Source organism: Mesoplodon densirostris, chromosome 13, assembly GCF_025265405.1.
Source record: "Mesoplodon densirostris isolate mMesDen1 chromosome 13, mMesDen1 primary haplotype, whole genome shotgun sequence".
Taxonomy (NCBI): Eukaryota; Metazoa; Chordata; class Mammalia; order Artiodactyla; family Ziphiidae; genus Mesoplodon; species Mesoplodon densirostris.
The window spans coordinates 32,752,668-32,770,010 of NC_082673.1; positions in this window are offsets into that span (position 1 = coordinate 32,752,668).

Sequence of the window (17,343 nt, forward strand, 5' to 3'; positions counted from 1 at the left end):
AGTGCCCTTATAAGAAGAGACAAGAGAGAGCTGATCTCTCTCTTCACAATATGAGGATGGTGGCTTCCATCTGCAACCAGGAAGAAAGTTCTCACCAGGAACCCAATCAGCTGGCACCTTGATCATGGACTTTGCAGCCTCCAGAACTGAGTAATAAATGTTTGTTGTTTAAACCATTCAGAGTATGGTAATTTGTTATAGTAGTCTGAGCTGATTAAAATAATGCCTTATCCATAAATGAAGAGGGATGATGGCTAAACTTAAAAGTCCTTTCCATCTCTTGGATTGTCTAAACCATAATTTTAAATTCAATATTGAAAAAGGTCTTGGTTGAACAGTTTAGACTATTATCGTTTGACAGTGTCACCAAAGGAAAAACTAAGCCATGTCATATTTACTATACAAAGGAAATTAGGATATTTCTGAAGATGTAAGATTTCTTGGGAGGATTTATTTCAATAAATCTTACTTTTGTTAGTGAGCACTAAACAAGAGAGGAGGATACACAACCTAGAAAAGATTGGCATGTGGCAATTAAGCAGAGTCTCAAGGTCTTCTAGCAGGTTATTCTTTCTTTCACTTGTCTAATTTTAATAGATATTGTTTGAGTACTTACTATGAGTCAGCCACTGTGCTAAGTGTTGAACAATAAATGTGAACAAATCAGACAACATGCTTCATGGACCTGCCACCTGTCACCATTATTTTCAACCAGTCTTGGATATAACACAATCAGAGCAAAACCTCTATTTATTTTTTCCAACATTTATTTATTTTTCTACTTGTTTAAAAATAAATTAGTCTTATAATTTTTCTGCCCACATTTAAGTAACAAACAGTCCTGTGGTCACTTTACATTGCCAGCATTTTCAATTCAGGAATTAGGCTAATCAACAGAAAATAGTAATCAAATTTTCAAATGTTATTTAATGACAAAACTCTCATCTCTCAGTTGGTCTTTCTTTCACCTGGAATATTCCAATGGGAATGATTTGAGTGAAAGAAACCATGGTCTAGAATATTATTGAAGGCAGCTTCAGTCAAAGAGGCATGTGTTCTAATTGGTAGGGTCCTAGAGACACTGCAGATTTAGAAAAGGGTCCCCCAGCATAATGACCAGCTTTATTCTCATTCAATTTAAAAGTGTATGCCTACAAACAGAAGGAGAGATATACCATGTTCTTGGATTGGAAGAATCAACATTGTGAAAATGACTATACTACTCAAAGCAATCTACAGATTCAATGCAATCTCTATCAAAGTATCAAGGGCATTTTACACAGAACTAGAATAAGAAATTTCACAATTTGAATGGAAACACAAAATACCCCAAATAGCCAAAGCGATCCTGAAAATGAAAAACGGAGCTGGAGGAATCAGGCTCCCAGACTTCAGATTATACTACAAAGCTACAGTAATTAAGACAGTATGGTATTGGCAAAAAGACAGAAATATAGATCAATGGAACAGGATAGAAAGCTCAGAGATAAACCCACACATATATGGTCACCTTATCTTTGATAAAGGAGGCAAGAATATACAATGGAGAAAAGACAGCCTCTTCAATAAGTGGTGCTGGGAAAAATGGACAGCTACTTGTAAAAGAATCAAATTAGAAAACTCCCTAACACCATACACAAAAATAAACTCAAAATGGATTAAAGACCTAAATGTAAGGCCAGACACTATAAAACTCTTAGAGGAAAACATAGGAAGAACATTCCATGACATAAATCACAGCAAGATCCTTTTTGACCCACCTCCTAGAGAAATGGAAATAAAAACAAAAATAAACAAATGGGACCTAATGAAACTTCAAAGCTTTTGCAGAGCAAAGAAAACCATAAGCAAAATGAAAAGACAACCCTCAGAATGGGAGAATGTATTTGCAAATCAAACAACTGACAAAGGATTGATCTCCAAAATTTACAAGCAGCTCATGCAGCTCAATATCAAATAAACAACCCAATCCAAAAATGCTCAGAAGACCTAAACAGACATTTCTCCAAAGAAGTTGTACAGATTGCCAACAAACACATGAAAATATGCTCAATATCACTAATCATTAGAGAAATGCAAATCAAAACTACAATGAGGTATCACCACATTGGTCAGAATGGCCATCATCAAAAAATCTACAAACAATAAATGCTGGAGAGGGTGTGGAGAAAAGGGAACCCTCTTACACTGTTGGTGGGAACATAAATTGATACAGCCACTATGGAGAACAGTATGGAGTCTCCTTAAAAAACTAAAACTAGAACTACCATATAACCCAGCAATCCCACTACTGGGCATATATCCTGAGAAAAGCAAAATTCAATAATAGACACTTACCTCAGTATTAATTGCAGCACTATTTGCAATAACCAGGACATGGAAACAACCTAAGTGTCCATTGACAGATGAATGGATAAAGAAGACATGGCACATATATACAATGGAATATTATTCCATAAAAAGAAACAAAATTGAGTTATTTGTAGTGAGGCGGATGGACCTAGAGTCTGTCATGAAGTAAGTCAGAAAGAGAAAAATAAATACCATATGCTAACACATATATATGGAGTCTAAAAAAAATGGTTCTGAAGAACCTATTGGCAGGATAGGAATAAAGACGCAGATGTAGAGAATGGACTTGAGGACATGGGGAGGGGGAAGGGTAAGGGCATGGACATATATACACTACCAATGTAAAATAGATAGTTAGTGAGAAGCAGTTGCATAGCACAGGGAGATCAGCTCGGTGCTTTGTGACCACCTAGACGGGTGGGATAGGGACCATGAGAGGGAGATGCAAGAGGGAAGAGATATGGCGATATATGTATAAGTATAGTTGATTCACTTTGTTATATAGCAGAAACTAACACACCATTGTAAAGCATTTATATTCCAATAAATATGTTTAAAAAGAAGCATATGTCTATCGACCAGCTCAGCAATTCACATAGAGCAACAAGTAAGCCTTTCTATGTCCATATTCTCGTATATGAACAAGCAACAAAGAATCACAGAAATTTGAGGAAAACAAAACACGAAAGATAGATGAAAATAAATTTCATCTGAGGAAACAGGGAAATTTCCAGGAATTAAAAAAGAATTAAAACTAAATTAGTAGCCTCAGAGATATCTATGAAGATATTGCATGTGTAAAATAAGTTCAGCATATTGTGAAGAATGAACAATAAATTCCAATTCAAGATGTCAGTCTTATCACATGCATTTATCTCTTCTTCCTTCTGACTCCATCAAAACAATAGCAAAATAATAGGAAAAAAAAGCATAAACCTACATAAAGACAGTGAGAGGTGTCCACTAGAAAATATGAGATTAGCATAGGTTTCTGGACTCTAGGTAGAAAGACAAAGATCACTGGTGAGTAATGAAACAGAGTTGTGGGATTACAAGCTGGAGAAATGGGTCCTTATTATTAATATGCACCTGGTGTGGCCTAGGGAATGTGAGTTTTAATAATTATTGCAAGAGTCTAGGAGGAAGGTCATGAGAGCCATGGCAAAATGAGTTTATGAAAAGCCATTTAATTTGTTGGTAAACATATTAGGAGTTAATGGAGAAGTTCTTACAAAAGAGTTAATAAATAGGGATTAAAATTTGAGAATTTATCCTTGGGAAGGAGAGGAGACACTTCTTCTAAATGTTAGTGAAAGAAATGTATAGAGGATGGATAACATTAGATGAGAACAAGTGCTGAGAATCAGGTGGGCTACAGATAGTCTAGGGACTTTACACTAGTGGTAAATGCTTAAAACAGCTATTGAGGAATATATATAAATAAACTGAGACAAGATGAGAAATTGTTCCTCGATCACAATGCTATCTCAGCTAAGGCCAGGATGGATCATAATGCAATTGATTCCACAGTGATTTTCCTCCATCATGCTTAGATGCCATGGGTTTTAACACAGTGCTGGGCCAAAAGGCCTAAAGGGCCAGAAGACCCAGAATGCTTGTGTAGATCCACTGAAATGTTTGATCATGGAAGATAGGCAGAGTCAAAGTAATGTAAATGAAATAAGAAGTGGTTCATGGACTGGGAGAACATGCAGGGAAATGAGGCTGCAAAAATAATGAGTAAAGAGCAGGCTTAGTGGAAGTAAGGCTATTCAGAGGTGAAAGACTTGGAACAATAATTTCAAAGAAAGGACAAGGTCTTAGCTTACAAAGTTAGTGTATTTCATATGAATGAGAAGATCCAAAGTATAACTTTAAAGATCACTGACATACATGTAGTATATCAGAGATCATCTTAAGCATTTGTTGTATAATTAAATACATATTCTTTGAAAAGTTTAAAAAAATTGTGTGTGTATTTGTTTATATGTATGTTTCCAAAAATGAATCAATATAATTAGGATGAAATAGCTTGTGTGAAGGTTCTCCGAAAGATGATAGTGAAAAAAACATCTCTAATAAGGCATATCAGAATAAACTGTAAGTAGTTATTTTTATCTCTCAAAAGCAAATTTTCCAACAGTGTTACACACGTGGTAGAGCTATTTCCACAGCAGCAATAAATTATTTTAAAAAGAGACAAGACATATGCCTGGCTAATGATTACTAGTAAGGGAAAATCATTTCTACATGACCAATAAATAGTCAAAAGATACAAAAGATTTTTGACCAATAAATAGTCAAAAGAGGGCCTCCCTGGTGGCGCAAGTGGTTGAGAGTCCGCCTGCCGATGCAGGGGATACGGGTTCGTGCCCCGGTCTGGGAGGATCCCATATGCCGCGGAGCGGCTGGGCCCGTGAGCCATGGCCGCTGAGCCTGCGCGTCCGGAGCCTGCGCGTCCGGAGCCTGTGCTCCGCAACGGGGGAGGCCACAACAGTGAGAGGCCCGCATACCACAAACAAACAAACAAAAAAAAATAGTCAAAAGATAAGATATTTGAATAAATGGACAATCCAAGGGCTAACATATTAATCCAGCTACCTATAATCCATTAAATGGATTAAGTATATTAAATAAATATTGTTTTGGTTATCTCATTGCATAATAAATCACTCCAAAACATAGTATCTTACAACTACAACAATTATGTATTATCTCTCATGATTCTGTGGATTGACTGGGCTCCACTGTGCAGCTCTTTTGCTCCATGAATAGTTGGTAAGGGCTGAAGTCAACTGAACTCTCAACTGGGCTGGAATGTCTAGATCAACTCATTTACTTGGCTGGCAGTTGGAGATGTGTGTTGGCTGGGAGTTGGTTGGGACTGTTGACCAAGATGCTTCTCTTTTCCTCCATGTAGATTTTCCATATATTTTGACCTTCTCAAAATACTGTGGCTGGGCTTGAATATTTAAAGTTCTAAGTAGAAGCTGAAGATTTCTAAAAGCCCTGCATTGAAAGTTATGTAATGTCTCTTCTGCTGCATTTTGTTTGTCAAAACCATCTTGAATATGGTCAGGTTCAATTTAGAGTGGAGATATGTGGAGGTGTCTTTTTTTTTAGTCAAAGTAATATATACATACAGTTTTAAAAAAATCAAATACTGAGAAGATCTTGTATGAAAAGTAATGATTCTCTATGTGCCCTCAACTCCCTGCTCTCTAGGGATTTTACACAGCCAATTTTCTGGAATTCTTTTTATTAATATACGGCATTGATTGAACTGTTTCCTGAATCTCATTTTATTCTTTTTTCATTTATTTGTTTATGTTTCTTGGACATATTTTCAAGTGTTGTCCAAAAAGAGGGTACATGAGACATAATTTTTCATTCCTTGATTATTTAAAAATATTATATTCTGTAACCACACTTGGTTGATTTTTTTGTGTGTGTGATATAGAATTCTAGATTGAAAAATACTTTCCTCCAGAATTCCAAATGCATTTTTTCTATAATTTTTAGCACCAAGTATTACTGATAAGTAGTCTAATTCCAGTATTATTCCTGTTCTTTTGTAACTATTATCTAGAATATATATGGAGTGGGCTGAACTTGAGGCCAGCTGATTTGCCTTGCAAAATCCTATAGATGTCTGGGACTATCACATTTTTATTATAATAGAATGTGGGAACAAGGGATGGAGCTACAAAGAAGGTATGGTAAGAAGAATGGCTCCTGTAAAAATGTCCATACTGGAATCCCAGGGACCTGTGAATATGTTACAATATGTGACAAAAGGAAGTTTGCAGATGTAATTAAATTTGTAGACCTTAAAATAGGAAAATTATCATAGATTATCTGGACCCAATATAATCACAGGAGTCCTTTATAAGCAAAGAACTTTCTCTGATGAGAGTTAGACACAGCACAAGGAAAAGACAGAGAGATGCAAAACAGGGAAGAGAATCTGCTGAAGCTGGAGGGGTCCACATGGAAAGAATGAAAAGGAATGTGGGTAGCTTCTAGGACTGATAGACAGCAAGGAAAAGGAACCTTCATTCCTATAATCACATGGAACTGAATTTAGCTGACAAACTCAAATAGGCTGAAAGCATATTTCCCCCAAAGCATCCAGTAAAGAATGCAGCACTCAAAGCTGATTTCAACCTTGTGAGTTCCTAGACAGAGGACCCAGCTGAGCCCACCTGGATTTCTGATCTACAGAAACTGTGAGATCATAAAGTTGTGTTATTTTAAGTCAGTAGTTTTTGGTGATTTTTTGCAGCAGCAATAGGTAGCTAATATGGAAAGTCATTAATTGAAATCAGTATATATATATATATATATATATATATATATATATATATATATATATATATATATATATATATATAATGGTTCTATCCTTTTTTCCAACTCTCTACATGTAGAATATCTGTCAGCAGGATTACTCGCCAGCTCAAGACACACACACAAAAAAATACACAAGAATTTCTCTGAAAAAATATAACCATCTACACTGTTAAGAGGTAGGGCAGTTACCCACACTTATGTATGACTTGGTTACAAAATTGAGGGGCCCCCACCAACCTCCCCTTAATGTTTGATAATTTGCTAGGACAGCTCATAAACTCCAGAAAATACTTTATTATTATCGGATTATTATAAAGAATACAAATGAGCAGCCAGTTGGAAATGTACATAGGGCAAGGTCTGGAAGGGTACTTAGTGCAGGAACTTCTGTCCCTGTGGAGTTAGGATATGCCACTCTCCTGACACACGGATGTATTGGCCAACTTGAAAGCTCTCTGAATCCTGTTGTTTAGATGTTTTTATAAAGGTTCCATTACATAGGCATAATAATTGATTAAATTGTTGGTCATTGATGACTGAACTCAATCTCCAGCTCCTCTCTCCTCTCTATCAGTTAGCTGAAAGTTCCATGTGAGTAGTCACATGGTTGGTTCCTCTGGCAACCAGTCCCATATTGAAGCTAACTAGCATAAATTCAAATATGGTTGAAAGGGGTTAACTATGGATAAACTATGCTCCTATTACCCCTATCATTTAGGAAATTCCAAGAATTTTAGAAGCTCTGTGTCAGGACCAGGGAAAAAGACCAAATATTATATATACTTCTTATTATGTCACATAGACAAACACAAATGAACACAGGTGAAACAGAAAATGCAGTAAGCAGAAAAGAACTTTCAAAAAAGTAAAAGAAAATAACCAGTAATAGAATACTAATTTGTGTTCTAGAGTTATTTTAGAAGATTGCATTGATGATGTAAGAATAGGATACTAAACACAATGAACACAAAACAAAGAAATTAGAAAGCATTAAAAATCATTAGGAAAGCAAAATATGATAGTTAAAAGAAAAAAAATCAATGGACTGTTGGGGAGAAAATTAACAAAATCTCCCTTGAAAGTTAAAAAAAACGCATATCAATGGAAAATTTTTGAGAAAATATTACATATGTAGGAGACAAAGACAAGAAGCTCAAAATCCAGTTAAAAAGAATTTGAGAAAGTGAGAACAGAGGACAGAAGGGAGGAAATTTTGAAAAAAACAACACAGTGTTTTCCGAAGTTCCATGAAGGATACATGTTTCTAGATTGAAAGGATAAATACAGGCATATAAGTTACCCTTTTTCCAGCCAACTGGGTAGAAAGAGGGAATTTCTCTTAGAGATTATATGCCTATGATGCCATATAGTTCTGCATGGCTAGGACTGCTTTTGGGGTAAAGTAGTGAGAAAACACAGAGAAGAAAATAATGGGGATTGCCTCATACTCATGGGACAACAGGTCCCACCCCTCCTAGTTCATTTGGCCAGAAAACTAGTTTTAGGTATCTGCACAATTGCTTCCACTGCTGCAGTGAAGCTCTGTGACTGAGGTTCCCCCTAGAGGCAGGGATTAGAGAGAAAAAAAGGAAAGAAAACAAACACATATTCTCCGGAACACAGGTGTCGGTGTTACAAGTTGAGAAAGACAAGATTTCTCTCTGCATTTTTGCTTCCCACACCTGCTGTATAGTTCCGCATTTGAACCATCCTTGGGCTAAAGCCAGGAGGTAAAAAAGAGGAAAAATAAAAGCAGAAAAATCATGCTTGTTTACTGTTTTTTCCAGTTTTGGTATCCCTCCCCAATTCATCTTTTTAGAGTTCTCAGATTTTGTTATTTGTATTTTAACCAGAAGTTATAGGTATAATCAGTGGGATAAACAGTATCAGGCTGACTATGAAAGTCTAAATCAGGTTTTGATGTTTACCTTAAGTGTAAGAAGTAAAGTCCGCAGAATATAAGAAATATGTGACTAGAAAAAAAACCTATGTGATTATATGTGGAATGTTAATTGAGTAATTAAATCAACAATGATTTAGGTTCCACCTAGTATATAGGTATAATGCTTTACTTTGGGGAGTAACAAATGCATATAAAAGCATACCTCAGAGATATTTTTTTTTCTATTTTTTTATTAGTTTCTGCTTTATAACAAAGTGAATCAGTCATACATATACATCTGTTCCCACATCCCTTCCCTCATGCATCTCCCTCCCTCCCACCCTCCCCATCCCACCCCTCCAGGCGGTCACAAAGCACCAAGCTGATCTCCCTGTGCTCTGCGACTACTTCCCACTATCTATCTACCTTATGTTTGGTAGTGATATTTTTGGATTGGCTCCAGGCAAAGTGAATATTGCAGTAAAGTGAGTCACACAGAGTTTTTGGTTTCCCAGTATATATAAAAGTTATGTTTATACTATACTGTAGTCTATGAAGTGTTTAATAACATTATGTCTAAAAAAATACGTTTTTGCTGTTAGAGGGTCTTGCCTAGATGTTTATGGATGGTGACTGATCAGGATGATGGTTGCTGACGTGTGGGGTGGCTGTGGCAATTTCTTCAAATAAAACAACAATGAAGGTTGCTGCACTGATTGACTCTTTCTTTCATGAATGATTTCTCTGTAACATGTAATATTTTGGGAACTGTTTGCAAGAGTAAGCATACTAATTGAACAGAGCAGATACGCATGCCATTTTAGTGACCTGCTGACATAGTGTTATTTTACTATATTTCAATAGTCAAGACAATTACAAAAGTCAATCCTGATTCAAGAGGAGGGGCATAGGCACCTTTGCTCAATGGGAGGAATGTAAATGTCACTTGTAAGAAGAACATGTGAGACAAAATATATTATTCTGGCTCTCTTTGGAAAGTACAATTTGCAGCAGCGTGCCACGGTTTTTAAAAGCATCATAATACAGACATGGGGAGTTAAAAAAATATAAAATAGCAACCTCTGGTGGTTATTTTTAAGTACAGAGAGTCCATAAGATAAGCAACACATCAAAGGTAAAATGTAATAATCTAGAGCTATCAACTCCCACAAATTAACATATTTAGTTATTTGTTAATAACTGATTAAGCATTCAACGTTTTCCAAGTCCCGGGGGTTATACAAATGAGTAAGACAAGGTCCTGTCTCTAATAAGACAAATAACTTCACCATAATTTTAATGCTGTTGCCTAACTTTTGGGACATGCAAGGTGCTGACACAGTAAACTCTTAGAAGACTTGGTCTCTGCTTCAAGGCACCTTATGATATTTTCTATCTCATTGTTTCCCAGTGGGTGTTGCCTACTTTTAATGTGACCTATATAGTCAATGTGTATTCATTATCCCTTTGAATCTTGTGTGTGAATCTGCCAATCACTTGCTTCTGGTAAGCCCCACTATTGCTATTCACATCATCATTGATCTAAATAACTATGGTGCTTGGCTTCTCAAGGATACCCCTCTGGAGGGTATACTGATTTATCTAGAATTAAAGTAAATTGGAGCAGTGTATTTAGTTACAGAATATAGCAATGTGTCCTACTAAGGACAGCTTCTTCATCAGGGGGAAGCTATATTTAACTAACTCTTTTTTAATTGCTTTGATGTAGTTTTAAGAGCATTGAAATTTAATCTCATAGGAACATTTCCCTTTTTATAGATCCCTGGCCTTTCTCAGGTTTAAAAAATGCATTTACCTCATTTTAGCAAAGAACAAATACTCCATCATGCAAAAGAATATTAACATAAAGTATATTTCCTTTCTGAAATGATACATGTTTCAACAACATCTGAGACGTGAAACATATGAGTGAATAAACCTTAATAAGGTTAGTGTTTTTGCACACTCACTTTCTCCTTTATAAACTCATATGAAGATGTGGCACAAAGCAAATTTGTATAAACTTGGAGTGGTAACTACAATGGTACCACAAATAAAGTGGGTCATGAAGACTTTCAGAATATATTTATATTTCTGTATTTATATTCATGACATAGACAATATAAATATGACGACCCTCAAAGAAATCTATTTGCACAGTGTAGGAGCATATTCAGTTGAAGATCTGGTGTGACAATTTCTCTGGCATATTTGAGAATCTTTAGAAACCATGGAGAATAATCTGCCAGGTGGAATAGTCTTACAGAGTAAGATATTGGAGCTTACTTGGGAAGGTATAAGGTGTTTTCTGCCACTAAAATAAAACTGTTTTCTAATCTGCTTGGAAAATTGCAATGAGAGGCATTTCACATTTCACTGCATCACAAAGCACTCTTCCCACTTCCCCAGTTATTTCCATTGCTGAAACATTCTTCTCTGGGCTGAATCCAAATCTTCCTTATAAATTATTTCTTCTTAGATCTAAAAGTAAAAAAAAAAATTTTTAAGATGGATTAAGGAATTTTCTTTTTAAATGTTTGAAGATAATTCAAACATGTCTACTTATACAGAGGAAAATATTTCTATATCTTTTAGCCGCTCTCCATATGTTTTTTTAGACCTATCTACTGCTTTTTCATAGTAGATTCATCACTAGTAGATAGAGTCATTAGTCTGTGGTAAAACAAAGTGCCTACTCTAGATATTGTGTTAGGTACTTACACATACATATTTTCACTTCATTTCAGAGTAATCTCCTGAGGTAGATATTGTGAACAAGGAATCTGACTGACAATGTTAAGAAATTTGCCAAAAATCACAGAGTTGTGAGTGTTGAAACTGGTTTTCCCAAGCAGATCCTTTGACTTCATCTTCAGGTATCTCTGCTTCTCCATAACTACCATAGGAGTGAACTGTCAGAGGCAGAGACAGGTCATGGAGTAGAAAGATGTGAGCTCATCCTCTCTCACAAAAACACCAAAAAACTATTGACCAAGAAAATCTGGAACCTACTAAAAAAGATATCCTACATCCAAAGGCAAAGAAGAAGTCACAACAAGATAGTAGGCAGGACACAATCATGGTAAAATCAAATCCTATACCCACTGGGTGGGTGACCACAAACTGGAAAATAATTATATTGTAGAAGTTCTCCCACAGGAGTGAAAGTTCTGAGCCCCACGTCAGCCTCCCAAACTGTGGGTCTGGCATCAGGAGGAGGAGCCCCAGAGCATCTGACTTTGAAGGCCAGCCGAGTTTGATTACAGGAATTGCACAGGACTGGGAGAAACAGGAACTCCACCCTTAGTGGGGGCACACAAGGCCTTGTGCACACCAGGACCCAGGTGACTGCATAAGAGGCCTGGGCCAGACCTACCAGTTGGTATTTGAGGGTCTCCTGCCATGGTGGGGAGAAGTTGTGGCTCACTGCAGGGACAAAGATACTGGTGATGGTAGTCCTGGGAAATACTCACTGACGTGAGTCCTCCTGGAAGCTGCCTTTTTCTCACCGAGACCTGACCCCACACAACAGCCTCTGGGCTCCAGTGCTGGGATGCCTCAGACCAACAGGGTGGGAACAGAGCACTACCCATCAGCAGACAGGCTGCCTAAAGTCTTCCTGAGCCCACAGCTGCCCACTAAAAACACTACTTGACATGGCCCTGCACACCAGAGGGACAAGACCCAGCTCCAACCACCAGTGGGCAGGCACCAGTCCCTCCCACCAGGAAGCCTGCATAAGTCTCTTAGTCCAGCCTCATCCACCAGGGGGCAGACAGCATAAGCAAGAAGAACTACAACCCTGCAACCTGCAGAACCAAAATTGCAACCACAGAAAGTTAGACAAAATGAGACAGCAGAGGAATATGTCCAAGATGAAGGAAAAAGATAAAACCCCAGAAAAACAACTAAGTGAAGTGGAGATAGGTAATCTTCCTAAAAAAGAATTCAGAGTAATGATAGTAAAGATGATTCAAGATCTCAGAAAAAGAATGAAACCATGGATCAAGAAGATACAAGAAATGTTTAATGAACAGCTAGAGGATCTAAAGAACAACAAACAGAGATGAACAATACAATAACTGAAATGAAAAATACACTAGAAGGAAACAATAACAGAATAAATGAGGCAGAAGAACAGATAAGTGAGCTGGAAGACAGAATGGTGGAAATCAATGCCATGGAACAGAATAAAGGAAAAAGAATGAAAAGAAAAGAGGACCATCTAAGAGTCCTCTGGGACAGCATTAAGCCCACCAACATTCACAGTATAGGGGTCCCAGAAGGGGAAGAGAGAGAAAGGACCTGAGAAAATATTTGAAGAGATTATTGCCAAATACTTCCCTAACATGGAAAGGAAACACTCACTCAAGTCCAGGAAGCACAGAGAGTCCCATATAGCATAAACCCAAGGAGGAATAGGTCAAGACACATATTAATCAAACTCACAAAAATTAAAGACAAAGAAAATATTAAAAGCAACAAATAAAATACAAGGGAATTCCCATAACAAAGTCTACAGGCCAGAAGGAAGTGGCATGTTATATTTAAAGTGATGAAAGGGAAGAACCTACAAGCAAGATTATCATTCAGATTTGACAGAGAAATCAAAAGCTCTACAGACAAGCATGTGCTAAGAGAATTCAGCACCACCAGACCAGCTTTGCAACAAATGCTAGAGGAACTTCTAGGCAGAAGAGAAAAGGACACAACTATAGAAACAAGAAAATTGCAAATGGAAAAGCTCACCAGTGAAGACAAACATACAGTAAAATTAGGAAATCATCCACACACAAATATGATATCAAAACCACCAATCATGAGAAGAGGAGAGTACAAGGAAAGTTACTGAAAATGCATTTGAAATTAAAAGACTGGCAACTTAAAACAATCTAGCTTATATACAGACTGCTATAGCAAAACCTCATGGTAACCACAAACTGGAGTGAGCTGTCATTCATGAAATACTGATTAAATATCTGGTATTATTGAGACCAGCAGTGCTTAAATATTAGTGGGCACCAGAATCACCTGGAGGGCTTTTAAAAACATGTATTTATTAATCTTACCTTAGAGTTTCAGTTACAGCATGTTTGGGGTGAGGCCTAAGAATTTTTATTTCTATCAAGTCCCCAGGTGTTGCTGATGCTGCTGGTCTGAGGACCACACTTCAAGAACTACTGATTTAGAGGATTCTGTGGTGCTTGTCTGGAGGACTCTTGTAGCCAGAGCTGTACTCTGGTGATTAACAGGAAAATAACAGAAAACATTGTCTTCTCCAAGAAGCCTATACAGAGGTAGTAATGGCCTCTACCCTGTACACCACACTCTAACTTCCCCTCCTCTCCACCCCAACAAGGCACCACTCTCCTAATCCCATAATCCACTGTGCATATCTCTGTTACTACATTTATCACAATGTATATGAAATAATTTTTATCTGTTTCCTCCTATTACACTGGGGAGCTATTGAGGGCAGAAACTACTTTATTTCTCTCTGTACCCCTGACATCTTGTGAAGTGTCTGACATTCAGCATTAATTTTAGAATGAATAATGGAATATTCATTCTAATGAATAATGGAATAATGAATGATGGAATAAATATGGCATGGTAATTACATTTGTAAGTAGCAGAAAACTATGAAAATAGGTCATATGTCTACATTTGTAAATTTTTTTAAAGTTTTGAAAGATGTGACCTTAAATGAAGAAGATAAAGCATCATAAAGAAAATGCAAAATTTCAAATTCAGATTCAAAAGGAATTTTTTTGTGTGGGCCTCTCACTGTTGTGGCCTCTCCTGTTGCAGAGCACAGGCTCCGGACGCGCAGGCTCAGCAGCCATGGCTCATGGGCCCAGCCGTTCCGCGGCATGTGGGATCTTCCTGGACTAGGGCATGAACCCGTGTCCCCATCATTGGCGGGTGGACTCTCAACCACTGCGCCACCATGGAAGCCCTCAAAAGGAATTTTGAATAGTCTTTGTTGAAGTTGATGTGAAAAAGTCTTAGGGGTTTTAGTTAAATCTCAGTTCAGTATAAATCAATAGTATGAAGTAGCTGCTAGGACGATTAATAACCATGAGGCTTATGTAGAAAGTATATGTATTTAATATGGTCAGACTATTTGTTAATTTTTAGTTTAAAGGCAATAGTAGTGTTTGAAAGCAAAGAGCCTGGTAGGAGGATGGGTTCATGTTCCCAGTACTTCCTTATTATACTAAAAGCCAGATTATGTGTAAAGTATGTTGTCTTTCATCTAGTCCTATTTAAATTTTACTTCAGGAAGACTTCATTGGTTTTTTAAAATGTAAAGATGCAAACTTTTAACTGTAGACTTCCTTTTCTTTTTCTAGCTGGGAGGAAGCTGTAGCCAATATCTTATTATAGCATTCACTATCGAAAGTAGGATTTAATTGTTCATGCCTCTTTTTACCAATGCCTAATATTTTGAAACAGATATCTTTTGAGCTTAAAGTTCATGTGTCTAGTCTTAGTTCAGGTAAGGGAATAATTGAAGGAAAGAATAATTTAAATTAAGGTGATTTGTTTTTTTCCAGCTATCTATGTAGAGCTAATTTCCTATTAGAAAAAACCTGACTAATGTTGTAGAAAATATTAAATTTATAATAATTGACATCTAAAATTGAAAAAATTAGCTTTAGAAAAAAAATTTTAAATGGAAAAATTTTAGCTGATCAAATGCTCTGTCTCTGAATATGTGGAATGATTAAAACAAATAAGAAGTTGATGCTTTTTTCTCTTTTATGACCTAATTCTATTCTTATTTTTCTCACATTTATTTGTACATTCATTCTCTATTTTCTTTGCTGGACATTTTCTATGGGCCACAAATCTTCCCTCCTTGTATTTATTCTCAAAGTCTCAATTCTTGATTTTCGTTTCTTCCCTTTTTATAGTCTCCTTCAGAAATAATTCCTTTTCCATTTGTACCTTTTAATGACTTTAACTCTCACCAATACATAGTTAATTCTAATGCATAATATCCAATTCTACTATGGTTTCAGGTTCAATCCCAGTTGTTTTAAGCTATCTACTTAATTCCACATAAATATCCTGTCATTATCTCAAATGCATTATTTTTTCAAATGGGATATACTGCCTTTCGGTTCCAATCAGATCTCCCTCCTAAATTCAATGACCATTTCGAAGCTCTATCATTTTCTCAAACACTTAAGTTTAAGGTTTTACATCAACTTTGAAATATTTTCTCTTTCATCTAAATCCTATCAGTGTTTCTTGCAAAGTCTCTGTCTCCTCTTTCAATTCCCATGGCCATTGTCCAAGTCCATGCTCTCCTTCCTGGATATCTCAATCTTTGCCTCACTGTTCCCTTTCAGTGCAACCACTTCATCCCCTAAATCTATAGCAACACATAACAGCATCCTGTGTACAATTAACTGGCTCATGGCAACTTAAAGTCAGGAATTTGGAGTTGGTTCTTTAACTAATAGATAAACAAAAGGTCATGTTGGAGTAGGATAGCCGAGTTTTGTCCATATGTATACAGGTGACAGGCAGGGCTAAAGTGAACCAAGAGAAGCAGGAATATTAAATCATCTAGCAGAGAGTTCTGATAAGCCAAGTTAGCATGACATCCTGAGAGAGGATCCTCACTTGTTGGCCTTTTATTTCTGCCTCCAAGTGGCTTGACCTACTTTATTTACTGTTCTGAGATTTTTGTAAACTTGCAGCTTGTATTCTCACAATGTCTCCTTTTACTTAAATTAACTGGATTGATAATTTCTTTCCTGCAAACAAACATGTCCTTACCCAGATGCCACCTTCCAATCACATGTGGACATTAGCCATAGCTTCTTAATTCACCTAATTAATGTTAAGATTTAGGGATTTAAATCATTCTTGCATACACCTGCTACATTAATATTTCTAATCAAATATATAAGACTTCTGTTAAAAAATATAATCTTCTGGAAGTACCCCTCTAAAATTTACAAAAATGAAAGCTCCTCTTCCTGGCTTTCATTAAATTTTGATTTACTTGTTGAATCTAACTTTTCCCTTTTACCAATATAAATCCACCACTGAGTCAAGCTGGTGTGTTTCAGAATTGCCATGTTTATTCCTCATTCCATGCCTTAACTAATAGTGTTGGCTTCATTTGTAATACTGTCCCATTATCTCCTCTACTTTTTCTACACCTTTGGCTTAATAAAGCTACACACTCCAACAAACATACATCTGGCATATGCCCAATTATTCTTTAGCTCATGCGTTATCAGATTTAGAGAGCCTTTCCTGACTCTTGTATTTCAGTGACTCTTTCTTTTTATATTATTACCTTAATATTGTATTAATATCATATGTTCAAGTATTTATCTTTCCCAGAATAACTGTTCATGCTGTGAAATCTAGGCAAAGATCAACTTTGTATCTGTATAATATAACAAAGTGCTTAGAGTCAGTTCTTAGTAAATGAATGCTGAATGAGTAAATGAACCAATGAATGAATGCTTACCTTTTAAGACTCAGGTTAAGTCCAACCACCCTAGTGAAGCCTTTATAGATTATTCTCAACATTTATTGATGTCTTTTTCATCAATAATTATAGATTTTGCTACACAATTTAGTATTCAACTACTTATACACTTACTTTTTAAAATTTTGTTTTATATTTTGATCTTCTCTGCCTCATTCAGGTCAGAAGTTCTTGAATGTCAAGGAACATACCATTGTCTTATTTTGTGTTTTCTACACTGCTTAGTAGGAAAAGC